General features: G+C 40.3%; 1 protein-coding gene across 1 annotated transcript in view; it reads right to left on the bottom strand.

Annotated features, from left to right (window-relative positions):
• The window catches only part of CLVS2 (clavesin 2), a 116,276-nt gene that overhangs the window by 56,913 nt on the left and 44,775 nt on the right, over nt 1-14,588 (bottom strand). The gene's annotated exons all lie outside the window — the stretch shown is intronic.

Genomic DNA, 14,588 nt, shown 5'->3' with positions numbered 1-14,588 from the left:
GCCATGTGAAGGCTTGTATTTTGTGGGATAAGTTGTACTTTTGAACAACATCATTGGTTTTACCAAATCATGTACTCAAAAAAGGAAAAAAATTCCAAGTGCAGTGAAATTGCAAAAAAAGTGAAATTTCACATTTTTTTTTATTTTTTTTTACCATGTTCACCAAATGCTAAAACTAACCTGCCATTATGATTCCCCAGGTCATTACGAGTTCATAGACACCAAACATGTCTAAATTCTTTTTTATTTAAGTGGTGAAAAAAAATGTAAAGTTTGTTAAAAAAGCACCATATTCCAAGACCCGTAGCGTCTCCATTTTTCGTGATCTCGGGATGGCTGAGGGCCTATTTTTTGTGTGCTGAGCTGATTTTTTTAGTGATACCATTTTGGTGCAGATTCGATTCTTTGATCACCAGTTATTGCATTTTAATGCAATGATGTGGCGAGTTGGCAACTAAAAAACATAATTCTGGCGTTTTGACTTTTCTCTCACTACACTGTTTAGCGATCATGTTAATCCTTTTTTTTATTTATAGATCGGGTGATTCTAACACGGCGATACCAAATATGTGTATGTTTGATTTTTTTTAATTACTTTATTTTTAATTGGGCGAAAGGGGGGTGATTTGAACTTTCATTTTTTTAATTTTTTTTAATATTTTTAAAAACATTTTTTTCTTACTTTTGGCATGCTTCAATAGTCTCCATGGGAGATTAGAAGCTGCCATAACCTGATTCTGCTCTACTACATAGAGGCGATGATCAGATCCCCTCTATATAGCAGAATTACTCACAACCATAGATGTCCCCAGGAGACCTCCGGTTGTCATGCCAAACCCACCGGTGACCAGCGATCACATGACAAGGGTCACCGGTGGGCAGATTTCCGGCCCGTTAGCTGGTAGCGTGCATTGAATGCCTCTGTCAGAGTATGACAGCAACATTTAACTAGTTAATAGCCACGGGTGGATCGCGATTCCACCCACGGCTATTGCGGGCACATGTCAGCTGTTCAAAACAGCTGACATGTCTCCTCTGAAAGATGTGGGCTCAGCGCCTGAGCCCACATGAAAGTGAGTGAAGCGACCTCTGCTATACTAGTATGGCAGAGGTCATAAAGGAGTTAATAAAATATATAAGCATAGATTGATTGTAAACTCAGAAAATTAGATTGTCAAAGTACCTAAATAGTGCACTGATACAGATCAAATTACATTTTTAATGAAAAACAGTCAGAATCATGATTTCATCTCATAATATGGTAATACATTTAGTTGTTAGCAGTATTTGCAAACTACGTAAATTTAATCAACATGAACCCTTGAAGAATAGGATTGTGAAATTTGATATTTTCAGTAATCTTTTTAATTTCTAATACTTGTGAATTTAATGTTTCTCAAACAAGAAAAATATTTGTAACATACAACAGATTATATTTAATGGTACAGCTAATGTAGATGGTTCTATAAAAGTCTAGAGTCCTTCAGCATATGGCCACGCAACTCTTAACAATCATGGGGAGTGAAAGGTTATGATCGAAGGTCTCTTCACATTAGCTAAAAAGCAAATAAAAATTGCTTTCAAGGCATTTCTTCACACAGCTTTATCATGCCATCAGAAAAGGAAGAAAACTTGGTGCCCTTGAAATGGAATTGAATTCTAAAAACTCTAAAAAAATTATATATTCTTAGGAACATTTTACACTTTCTTTTAGCATGTACACAAAATCAACTGACATTTGCGGTATATAGAAAAAAAAGCAGATTAAAAAAGGACAAGTCAAGATCACACAGAAAATAGAATATTCTTTGTGAGGCCAAAAGTAAACTATTATTTTGAATTAGAATAAGAGTCCTTGCACATCAGTTTAAAAGCTTGTCTAAATATGTTTTTACATTTCGCTCCTGACAAATGAATATATCTTCCCATCGAAATAAATCAGTCAAATCCTAATACAGTATAATAAATTCATGTCAAATCATGAGAAAATGAAGCATTTAATATGTAAGGCATTCATTAAGATGACTAAAAAGTGTTTTACATCACATTTCCTTATTTTATTATTTATTAGCATTGCTTAAAATACTAGTCAGTATAAGCATAACTTGAATCACTCTGTATTTGAACTTTCTGTCGGGGATATACATCAGTATACCTCTATATTAATGTTGTAACATACAGTATATGTACGGTATATATGTAATGTATAGTGTGTATGTAATGTATATGTACAGTATACATGTAATGTAATGAAGGCATATTAATTTTCAGAGTGCAGTCATGTTCATTAAATCTGAGTAAATACTTGCTATGATGATTTCGTAGTGAACCACAGCTATTGAGATGACGACGGCTGAATCTCTGTCAGAACTGTGTATCTGTATCAGCTTTTAATTGATACATATAGAGTATATGCTGCTGACTGGTTGAAAAGAATTGTAATATACAAGTGCTTCTCAAAAAATTAGAATATCGACAAAAAGTTAATTTATTTTAGTTCTTCAATAATCAATACAAAAAGTGAAACACATATATTATATAGAGCCATTACACACAGTGTGATCTACTTCAAGTGTTTATTTCTGTTAATGTTAATGATTAAGTCTTACAGCCAATGAAACCCCAAAAGTAATTATCTCAGTAAATTATAATAATTCACAAAAAACACTTGCAAAGCATGTAACAAGGTCCTTTAGTCTGTTTCAGTAGGCTCCACAATCATGGGGAAGACTGCTGACTTGACAGATGCCCAGAAGGCAGTCATTGACACACTCCACAAGGAGGGTAAGCCACAAAAGGTCATTGCTAAAGAAGCTGGCTGTTCGCAGAGTTATCACAGCATATTAATGGAAAGTTGAGTGAATGTAAAAAGTGTGGTAGAAAAAGGTGCACAACCAGGATAACCATAGCCTTTGAAAGATTATTAAGAAAGGATCATTCAAAAATTTTGTTGGAGATTCACAAGGAGTGGACTGCTGTTGGAGTCATTGCTTCAGGAGCCACAACACACAGACATATCCAGGTCATGGGCTACAAGTGTTGCATTCCTTGTGTCAAGCCACTCATGACCAATAGACAACGCAAGAAGCGTCTTACCTGGGCCAAGGAGAAAAAGAGCGGGACTGTTGCTCAGTAGTCCAAGGTGTTTTTTCAGATGAAAATAAATTTTGCATTTCATTTGGAAATCAAGGTCCCATGGTCTGGAGGAAGAGTTGGGAGGCACACAATCCAAGCTGATTGAGGTCTAGTGTGAAGTTTCCACAATCAGTGATGGTTTGGGGAGCCATGTCATCTGCTGGTGTAGGTCCACTTGTGCTGATGACCTGGCCTCCCACTTTATAGAAAAATAGATAATATCCATCAGGAAATCTTCTCCCAACCACCAAGTGCTGTGACTCCCATCCCTCCCTGCATCTCCCCTGGCTCACTTTCCACATTTGATCCCATTACAGAAGAAGTCTCCAGACTCCTCTCTTCCTCTCGTCTGACTACATGCACTACCGACCCCATTCCCTCACATCTCCTCCAGTTTCTCTCTCCAGTCGTCACAACTCACCTAACTACAATCTTTAATCTCTCCCTCTCCTCGGGCATTTTCCCATCCTTCTTCAAACACGCCATCGTTACTCCATTACTAAAGAAATCCGCTCTCGACCCATCCTGCACAAACAACTACAGACCAGTCTCCAACCTCCCCTTCATCTCTAAACTTTTGAAGTGCCTAGTTTACTCCCGCCTTACCCGTTACCTCTCCACTCACTCCCTTCTAGACCCTTCACAGTCCGGCTTCCGCCCCCTACATTCAACTGAAACTGCACTCATCAAAGTGACCAATGACCTTCTGACAGCAAAACGCAATGGTGACTACTCTCTGCTCATTCTTCTCGACCTATCTGCAGCTTTCGACACTGTTGACCACCATCTCCTACTCTCTAGGCTCCAGACACTAGGCATTAACGACACTGCTCTCTCCTGGTTCTCTTCCTATCTTTCTGACTGCTCCTTCAGTGTTTTGTGCTCTGGCTCCACGTCATCTCCTCTTCCTCTCACTGTCGGGGTACCTCAGGGCTCAGTCCTTGGCCCCCTTCTCTTCTCTCTCTACACGACCCCAATTGGACAGACCATCAGCAGATTTGGCTTTCAGTGCCATCTTTACGCCAATGACACGCTGATGACACACAACTATATACGTCATCCCCCGACCTTACCCCCGCTGTACTACAGAACGCCAGTGACTGCCTGTCCGCAGTCTCCAACATCATGTCATGAACTTCTTCTGCTCCTGCTGTCTACTAACCTCCCTAAATCTGACATTTCCCTCTCCGTGGGTGGCACCATAATAACACCCCGGCAGCAGGCGCGCTGTCTGGGTGTTATGTTTGACACCAATCTCTCCTTCACATCTCTTGCCCGCTCTTGCCGCTTACACCTAAAGAACATCTCTAGAATCCGCCCATTTCTCACCATGGAAACAACGAAAAACCCTCACTGTAGCATTGATCCACTGCTGCCTGGACAACTACAACGCTCTTATAATTGGCCTCCCCATTACTCATCTATCCCCTCGTCAGTCCATACCTAATGCAGCAGCCAGGGTCATCCATCTAGCTGATTGGTACTCAGACACGCCCACTCTTCGCCAGTCCTTACATTGGCTGCCCATTCATTATAGCATCCAATTCAAAGTACTTGTTCTCACCCACAAAGCTCTCCACAGTGCAGCACCCCCCCCTACAATAGGATCCAATTCAAAGTACTTGTTCTCACCCACAAAGCTCTCCACAGTGCAGCACCCCCCTACATCTCCTACCTCATTTTTGTCTATTGGCCTAACCGACCGCTGCACTCTGCAAACAACTTTTGACTAACCTCTGCACTAATCCTTACCTCCCACTCCCGACACCAAGGCTTCTCCCTCACTGCGCCAATCCTCTAGAATGCTCTGCTCCAAGAAATTAGGACTATCCACAATTTGCATAGTTTCAGGCACTCCCTCAAAACACATTTGTTCAGAGCAGCCTATCACGTTCACTAATCAAAGTCATTCTGTGTGTGTGTGTGTGTAGCCCATTCACTATCTCCATCCATCCCTCACTCCCTCAAGATAGCTGGACCATCATTGTAAATACATAATTGTAAATACACACCTGTACTTTGTAACTCCCCCACTTCATTGTAAATTGTAAGCTCTCATGAGCAGGGTCAGCTTATTTTGCTTTAATTACTGTATTGTTAACGTTGTTACTTATGACTTGTGTTTTGAAACTGTTAAACTGTAAAGCGCTGCGGAATATGTTGGCGCTATATAAATAAAGATTATTATTATTATTATTATTTTATCAAGACCAAAGTCAGTGCAGCTGTCTACCAGGAAACATTAGAGCACTTCATGCTTCTCTCTGCCGACAAGCTTTTTGAAGATGGAAATGTCATTCTCCAGCAGGACTTGGCACCTGTCCACACTGCCAAAAGTACCAATACCTGGTTTAATAACAACAGGATCACTGTGCTTGATTAGTTGTCAAAGTCTCCTGACCTTAACCTCATAGAGAATCTATGGGGTATCGTCAAGAGGAAGATGAGAGACACCAGACCCAACAATGCAGATGAGCTGAATGCTGCTATCAAACCAATATGGGTTTCCATAACACCTCAGCAGTGCAAAAGGCAAAATATTATAATTTACTAAGATAAGACTTTTGGGTTTTCATTGGCTGTAAGCCATAATCATCAACATTAACTAAAATAAACACTTGAATAGATCACTCTGTTTGTAATGATTTTGTATAATATGAGTTTCACTTTTTGCATTGAAGAACTGAAATAAATTAACTTTTTGATGATATTCTAATTTTGTGAGAAGCACCTGTATGTCCCTCTGAGAATGTATACATGTAAAGTTATGCAACGTACAGTATATTTACCAATGTATTCCAACACCCATACATTACACCTACAGGCTAGTTCATTGTCTATAATATGCAATAGGTTGACTTTTTGAAGCTATAAAAGCTTACACTCTTATTGAAAGGCTTTCTATAAGATTTTCATCCGTAGGAAAATGTGCCCATTCATCTAGAAGATCATTTATGAAGTCCCACATTGATGTTTGGGGAGGGCCTAACTCACAATCTCAAAAAAAGACCTTGTGTTTGGTGATATAAGGCTAGCATACAGGTATTTGGCCAAGAAAACCCATGTCATTAAGCTCCTGGGCACAGTTTTTTGTTTTTTTTGCTGTTAATGCTGGAGGTTTGGAACTCGGCACTTGTTGTCTCAACAGACCCTAGAGATTTTAATGCTATTTAACACTATATCTGAAACTGAACCTGTCAAAGACTTAACTCCTTGTGTTTCCTCCCTCTACAAATGTACCTATACCCGACATTGCCATTTCTGTGTGTGGTTCCACTATTACTCCCCAGCAAAATGCCCGCTGTCTTGGGGTCATACTTGACTCCGAGCTTTCCTTTGCCCTCCACATTCGATCACTGGCTCGCTCTTGTCATCTTGACCTCAAAAACATTTCTAGAATTCGACCTTTTCTTACTTTTGACTCTGCAAAAACTCTTACTGTTTTTCTTATTCATTCTCGTCTCGACTCTTGTAAGTCTCTTCTAATCGGTCTCCCTCTTACCAAACTCTCCCCTCTCCAATCTGTCTTGAATGCTGCAGCCAGGATCATATTCCTCACCAATCGTTACACCGATGCCTCTACCTTGTGCCAGTCATTACACTGGCTACCCATCCACTCCAGAATTCAGTATAAACTTATTACCCTCACCCACAAAGCCCTCCATGGCTCAGCACCACCCTACATCTCCTCCCTTGTTTCAGTATACCACCCTACCCGCGCCCTCCGTTCTGCTGATGACCTGAGGTTAGCATCCTCAATAATCAGAACCTCCCACTCCCGTCTCCAAGACTTTACACGTGCTGTGCCAATTCTTTGGAATGCACTTCCCAGGTCAATACGATTAGTCCCCAATCCCCACAATTTTAAGCGTGCCCTGAAAACGCATTTATTCAGACTGGCGTATCGCCTCAACACATGAACCTAATCTATCCCTGTGTGGCACAGCCAAAAGTTTTACCATAACCAGGTTCCCCGCATCATGTTCCCACATGCTTTATGCATCCTTTAGCTCTCTGTGTCTGTACTGTTACCCACTTAACATTATGGCTGGTCCATACAATCAGGGCAACCGTTACCACCCACCTTTCGTGTCTACCTCTTTCCTCATAGACTGTAAGCTTGCGAGCAGGGCCCTCATTTCTCTTGGTATCTGTTATAATCTATGTGATTAATGTTATGCTGTAATGTCTATTGTCTGTACAAATCCCCTCTGAAATGTAAAGTGCTGCGGAATATGTCGGCGCTATAGAAATAAAATTTATTATTATTATTATTCTACACTCTGTGGCTGATTTGGTGTGATTCTTATGCTTTTCTACTTTTCTACAATACTACTTTACTTTGACTGTGGAATATTTAGATATTTCACAACAGATTGGAATTGATAGTTTTTTTCCTGAGTCTTTTTAATTGGTTATTGTACATTTCCTAGAGCAGTTTGCAAACATTCTTCTGTTGTTGTTTTGTTGAGTATTATTTTGGTGATGTCTTCAGGACTTTTCTTTTGCTTTCCGTTGACTACACTGTTAAATATAGAGCATCGTGCAAATGGAAGATACTCCATACTTCACAATACTTTTTTAGGGTTTCAGGGCTGACTCGTTTTTATGGCTAGAATAGCCTGAATGAAAATCATGAATTTAATGATTAAGATGTGTGCACCAGTACAATTGTTCTTATATTATACATCTGCTAAGTGTTGTATAAATCTATGCACATGCTACAGAACTAGCAGATTTCGATGTACTAATTGGATTTTCAGTGGCAAAACATTTCTTTTGGAAAGACTTGAAATAATCATATTTCCTGGAAAAACAAATATTGTAGAATAATGAACATACTGTAATAAGTAAAAATCAAAAGATACTACTACAGCCACAAAATTTTGCACAGTCACACATCTGGACCCCGAGAGTGTCATAGGCTATGTTGTGAGGCAAAATTTTAACCCTGTGCATTCCAATTCACCAAACAGTTTGGCCTATTATTCTTATCATTTCTATGGTGTTATTGTCCTTCTGTAAAGCTGGAAATAACACAATATATTACCGTGCCAACACAGACCACCCTCTGACACAAACTGCAGGGGGAGCCCAGTATCACACAGGATAGGATTAGATACACAGCTCAGCAGTCAGTATCACACAGGAGAGGATTAGACACATGGCTCAGCAGTCAGTATCACACAGGATAGGATTAGATACACACCTCAGCAGTCAGTATCACACAGGAGAGGATTAGACACATTGCTCAGCAGTCAGTATCACCCAGGATAGGATTAGATACATGGCTCAGCAGTCAGTATCACACAGGATAGGATTAGATACACAGCTCAGCAGTCAGTATCACACAGGATAGGATTAGATACACAGCTCAGCAGTCAGTATCACACAGGATAGGAATACACGGCTCAGCAGACAGTATCACACAGGATAGGATTAGATACACAGCTCAGCACACAGTATCACACAGAATATTATATACACGGCTCAGCAGACAGTTTCACACAGAATAGGATTAGATACACGGCTCAGCAGTCAGTATCACACAGGATAGGATTAGATACACGGCTCAGCAGTCAGTATCACACAGGATAGGATTAGATACATTGCTGAGAAGTCATAAACACACGATAGGATTAGGTACACAGCTCAGCAGTCAGTATCACACAGGATAGGATTAGATACACAGCTCAGCACACAGTATCACATAGAATATTATATACATGGCTCAGCAGTCAGTATCACACAGGAGAGGATTAGACACATGGCTCAGCAGTCAGTATCACACAGGATAGGATTAGATACACAGCTCAGCAGTCAGTATCACACAGGATAGTATTAGATACACAGCTCAGCAGTCAGTATCACACAGGATAGGAATAGATACACTGCTCAGCAGACAGTATCACACAGGATAGGATTAGATACACAGCTCAGCACACAGTATCACACAGAATAGTATTAGATACACGGCTCAGCAGACAGTATCACACAGAATAGGATTAGATACACGGCTCTGCAGTCAGTATCACACAGGATAGAATTAGATACATGGCTCAGCAGTCAGTATCACACAGGATAGGATTAGGTACATGGCTCAGCAGTCAGTATCACACAGGATAGGGTTAGATACACAGATGTGCCAAAGGAGAGGACATTTTAATTCCACTCATTCCATCAGATTTGTTTTTTGATTTTAAACGCCTCCAGTTTCCAATTCAACTGCAATTTGCAACGTCCATTAACAATGCTCAGGGACAGTCTTTGAAAGTAGTAGGGATCGATTTGCAATCTCCATGCTTTTCTCATGGTCAACTTTACGTGGTCTATTCAAGAGTTGGAACTGCCAATAATCTGTTCATCTTTGCACCGAAAGGAAAAACCAAAAATCTTGAATGAGTTGAAAATAAAATACTATCAATACTTGGGTAATCATTTAGTTAATTTGTGTGGCAAATCTGTAGTGTTGAATATATGATGTGAAATGTTTTTATGTGCAATATAATCATTATAATTTGTTATAACTAACCACAGTTGGTTACTAGGCCCAGGCAACGCCAGGCTCTTCAGCTAGTGTATTTATAAAACCATTAATAGTATACAATTTCCTAAAGAATACTCATTCTTTTGATTTACAGAGAATGTTTCTGTTGCGATCAATGTTATCAGATTGATGCCATATTACTGGTCAAAAGAGATGATCAAATCTTTTGAAATTTGAATAATTTTTAGAAAAATGTGATTTGCTGTGATTACTGTCAATACTGCAATGCCTCTAATTGCCCAGAAAAAGAATTGCTATGTTCATACACATATACACAGTTGGTTCAAATAGAAAAGTGAACCCAGTTGGAGGAGTTCAAGATCTTTATTCTTTGCTAATGAAAAAGCAAGTCTTTACACAAGCCATCCAAAATGATTCTTTTATTTATGGATCAGTAACAGATGTGCTGTTTTTCAAGTAAAGAAGTAAAGGTTTCTCCTTCATTTTTTAGGGATTAGCAACAGTTTTGCTATTCTCCAAATGACTAAACAATCACAATGGTTTTATATCAAGCTGTACAAATATTTCTTCTTTATTTAGGGTTCAAGTTTGTTTCCAAGTGAACAAGGAATGGCTTGTCATTAGTGATGAGCGAGTATACTCGCTGATCGGGTTTTTCCGAGCATGCTCAAGTGTCCTCCAAGTATTTGGGCATGCTCGGAGATTTAGTTTTCATCGTCTTATCTGCATGATTTGCGACTGTAAGACAGCTTGAATGCATGTGTGGAATGCCTGTTTGCTAGGGAATTCCCACATGTATTCAGCCTGTCAACAAGTCACAAATCATGCAGATGAGACAACAAAAACTAAATCTCCGAGCACGCCAAAATACTCAGAGGACACCTGAGCATGCTCTGGAAAACCCGAGCAACGAGTATACTCGTTCAAAAAATACTTGTCATCAAGCCACGAAAAATGGATTCATATTTTGAGAGCAATTTTATATATGTATCACCAGAAGAGGATACAGTTATCAGCAGCAGTAAGGTATAACTAGACAACACAATGGATATGCACAAAAGATGTGGACATCTAGTGGCAATGGCAGCAGTGGTAAAGCTACAGTATAGAGTAGGCTGGGGCAGGCAAGGTGATGTCTACTTAAGTAATGACAGCTCCAGCTCCAGTAGCATTTAATAGAATAAATGATGTGATGACACAGGGAGTAGATGTCTGGCTAGTCCATCGACACTTGCAGCAGGAAAACAGTGTAGAGGATAACCAATCCTTGGCATCAGCCATAAGTGAGTGAAAGCTGGCACTGATCCATGCCTAACTCATTTTGAAAACTACAAGATTTTCCATGCCTTCGGCGGAAAAGTCAGTCTGTTTGGGTGTGACAGAACCACCAGGCATACCAACTACCTCTATGACAGTATACTGAAGGGTGCACATGCCAGTATGCCCATAGAAAATTATGCTAGTTCTTGTTAATAGTACAATGTGATGACTGGAAATCCATTGGATCAGAGTTCAGGATATCTGAAGTAGAAAGGACAGAGCTGCAATGGTCAGTCATTCTGGTGGCAGGCATCTGCTCCGTAAAAGCTTTGCCAAGCCTGAAAAAGAATCTAGCTTTTATATCTTGGGAGTCAACACTTTGATTGCCAGCATCATCATTGTGGCAATCATTTTCACTCTGATTGTTAGCCTTATCCCCTACCTGTGCAAACTCAATGTCCACCTCCACATCCACCTGCTTCTGCCTCACCTTCCTCCTTCTCATCCTCCTGCTGCATGTAATGGGAATCTTGATAGAGGCAAATAATAGGTACAATTTGCTGATCCCCTCTATTCCCTATAGCATTCTCAAGAACGTTTTTTTCATGATAAATATGAAGGCGATAGATGACATTATTAATGCCACAGTTGACCCTACTGAAAATGTTAATACAAAAGTATTCATATAGCACATAATTTATTAAGGGAAAGGACTAGAGTTTAGCATCTCCCCATAGTAATTATCGCAGAATCAGACGGTGGCATACTCAAAACATAATGAACAGAACAAAGAAAAAATGGAGTAGCCATAAACCACCAATTAAATTAAAAAAAAATTTATTGAAATAATTCACTTAAAAATAGTTGCCATTAATTACAAATATGTCAAATCAGGAGTAATGATGGAGAGCATCAAATAGATCCAGCATATCACTCAATGTGCAAAACACCCATGCAACCAGTCTCAAAGCACCATGTATAGTAACAAACAAAATAGCTATAGACATAGGGGGAGACAGAGAAAATAGGTTATGAATGATGTTGCTTACCCATAGTAAGGAAGGATTAATTTAGCCCATCAGCACTGCCACGACACGTGTTTTGCATATAGCTTTCTCAAAAAGAGGTGTCAGAGTGATGGTGTCCTATCCGGTATTTATATAGATGCCAGTTAAGACGGCACATGGGCACTGCTGCTCACGTCATAGACAACGCTGCCGCCCGTCGTCAACTCAGCGGCACACGTGTTAGGCCACCAGGCCCTGTAATATCTTATACACGCATGCATCGCCCCATAGATAACCAGATGGAGCGATAAGAGGATAGAGCACAGTGTACATGCACACATTGGTGGCCATATTTAAGAAACCCATGAGTCCTTTTAGAGCTCATGACCTGTGCATCCTTTTTATGAGCTGATGGGCTCCAGACCACTGTACAGAGCGTTAATCCAGTTTAATCACATACTGGAACTGCGATGACACAACATTTTGGATGAGTATCTGAAGATTCTTTTTTGGCTTCTGATCTAAGGTAAGTCTAGTACCTCAAGAGCTTAAGATGAATGTAGACGGAGATCACTGTCCTTTCTTGTCAAAGCCACTAACAGCATTTCTTCATTGCTTCCACAAATGTAACAGGGTGATAGCTGAGCCCTCCGATCCCTGCAGCACAGGTGCAGAGCTACTCTCCAATAATCTATAAGATTACATAAACTGACAGAAGGATTTGCAGTTACTTATCAAGTATCTCTGGAACAACCTCCTTGCTCAATTCAATCAAAAACCGTGTCCATGTAAACCAAAGAATTAATGCTTTGATGTTGTTTTGAAGGCAAAGGCTGGTCACATCACATATTGGATTTCTCTTTTGTTAATTCACTTTGCATTTTGTTAATTGATAAAAAATATATTAACACTACTATTTTTTAAGTATTATTTTGTAGCAATTTTTGCACAGCTGACTAAAACTTTTGCCCAGCACCATTCAATAATGACCTCTGCTACTTTACCACTACTAATCTTTCAAGGGCGTTTGGTAATACAACTGCGGGATTAGTCAGTGCCGACAATGGTGGCTTCACATTTTTTCCACGGTATTGCAATTATTTTCTCTCACACTACCTCATCCATTGCTTGTGGCACTTTAAAGTTTATCACACATTAGATGCACAAGATACATTAGATATAACATTTATAAAGAAAGTTTAACCACACTTATCCAACCCTGCAAAAATATGAATTGACCAAAAATGCAAGGTTGGTGTCACGATTCATTTTTTGATTCGTGGCAGCTCTGGTTCCGCTATAACTTAAATGTAGCTTTTTTCATTTCAGGCCAGCAAGGGTTAATGTCAGTTTTCCTTGCTGGCAACTGCTGTGTTGCTGGTCAGCTGATGTGGGTGGTGACCACTTCCACCATCCTTTAAATAGTCACCTGATGCATCAGCTGACTGATGGGGATAGAGTTTTCCTTTGGAGACCAGCCAATGAGTGTGGAGCACTCTGTTGTAAGCGTGCATCAGCTGCTTGAGCTCCTGGTTTTTAAACATCTGCTGTGTGGAGCTTGCAGCAGAAGCTTGAAAGCTATGTTTCTTTATTCCTTGTCTTTGTCTGTCTCATGCTTGTTACTACCTCCTGTTTTTACACCATCTGCAGTGGTGAGGCTAGGGTCCATGCCAACCAGTGCACTAGCCAGGGTATAGTGGTGTGACATTTAGGGTTGAAGCACATGTCGATGGCGGGGGAAGGACCTTCATAGGGCATTAGGAGAGCTTACAGATAGGCACAGGCTGTGTTAGGAGGTGCCCCATCTTTCATTCCCTATTGTTAGGGCCTTCCTCACACCTTTTCCATTCCTGTTGTTGGTGTTTATTGTGCCGTCTGATGATCCGACCCTAGTGGGTCATGACATTAGGTCACAAGTGACAGCCAAGCAAGCTAATGCAACAACAGCCTGCCAGTAACATCAGTATGGCATGTACTTGTAACACTTGTTTATGGTAACAGTTGAAACAAAACAAACCTACACAGTTAAATATCTTGATTTAGTGAAATGATTTCATTTTAAATTTTGCATTAAGCAGATTAATTCACCCTGCTCAAAAAGGTAAATGTAACAAAAGTCTCAATTCCTCTGCTCAGAGTGCATTGGACTCGGTGATGGCCAGTTCTGTCATCCTATACTGTGCTGGGGCATGCTGAGCTGTCGGTGCTTTGATTGACCTATCTGACTGGGAGGTGCAGAGATTTCCACAGGTGCTCCCTGTTGTTGGTAATTGCCCTGCTATTTAGGTGAGCTGTCTGTCAAAAGCTTGGAATGTGCTCTGACTACCCATTTGTTATTGCCCCTTTGGACTATGTTCTGACTACCCATTCGTTATTGCCCCTTTGCATCTGATATTCTGCTGCTGACCTTTGGGCCATGTTCAGACTACCCATTTGTTATTGCCCCTTTGCACCTGATATTCTACTGCTGATCTTTGGACCGTGTTCTGACTACCCGTTTGTTATTGCCCCTTTGCTTATCTGCTATTTCTGGTATTCTGACCCTGGCATGTGACCTGAATTAGGAATTTGCATTTTCCATTGGTTTCCTATATGCTCTTTTGGCATTGACCCCAAAACGTCTGACTTCGATGACTCACAACCTGGCTGTGGGTTGTGACTAGCATTACATTTCAACT

This window comes from Dendrobates tinctorius, unplaced genomic scaffold, assembly GCF_039654945.1.
Source record: "Dendrobates tinctorius isolate UK_male_01 unplaced genomic scaffold, ASM3965494v1 ptg000046l, whole genome shotgun sequence".
Lineage (NCBI taxonomy): Eukaryota > Metazoa > Chordata > Amphibia > Anura > Dendrobatidae > Dendrobates > Dendrobates tinctorius.
The sequence above is the reverse complement of the archived record's forward strand: the minus strand, read 5'-3'. Positions and strand labels throughout refer to the sequence as shown.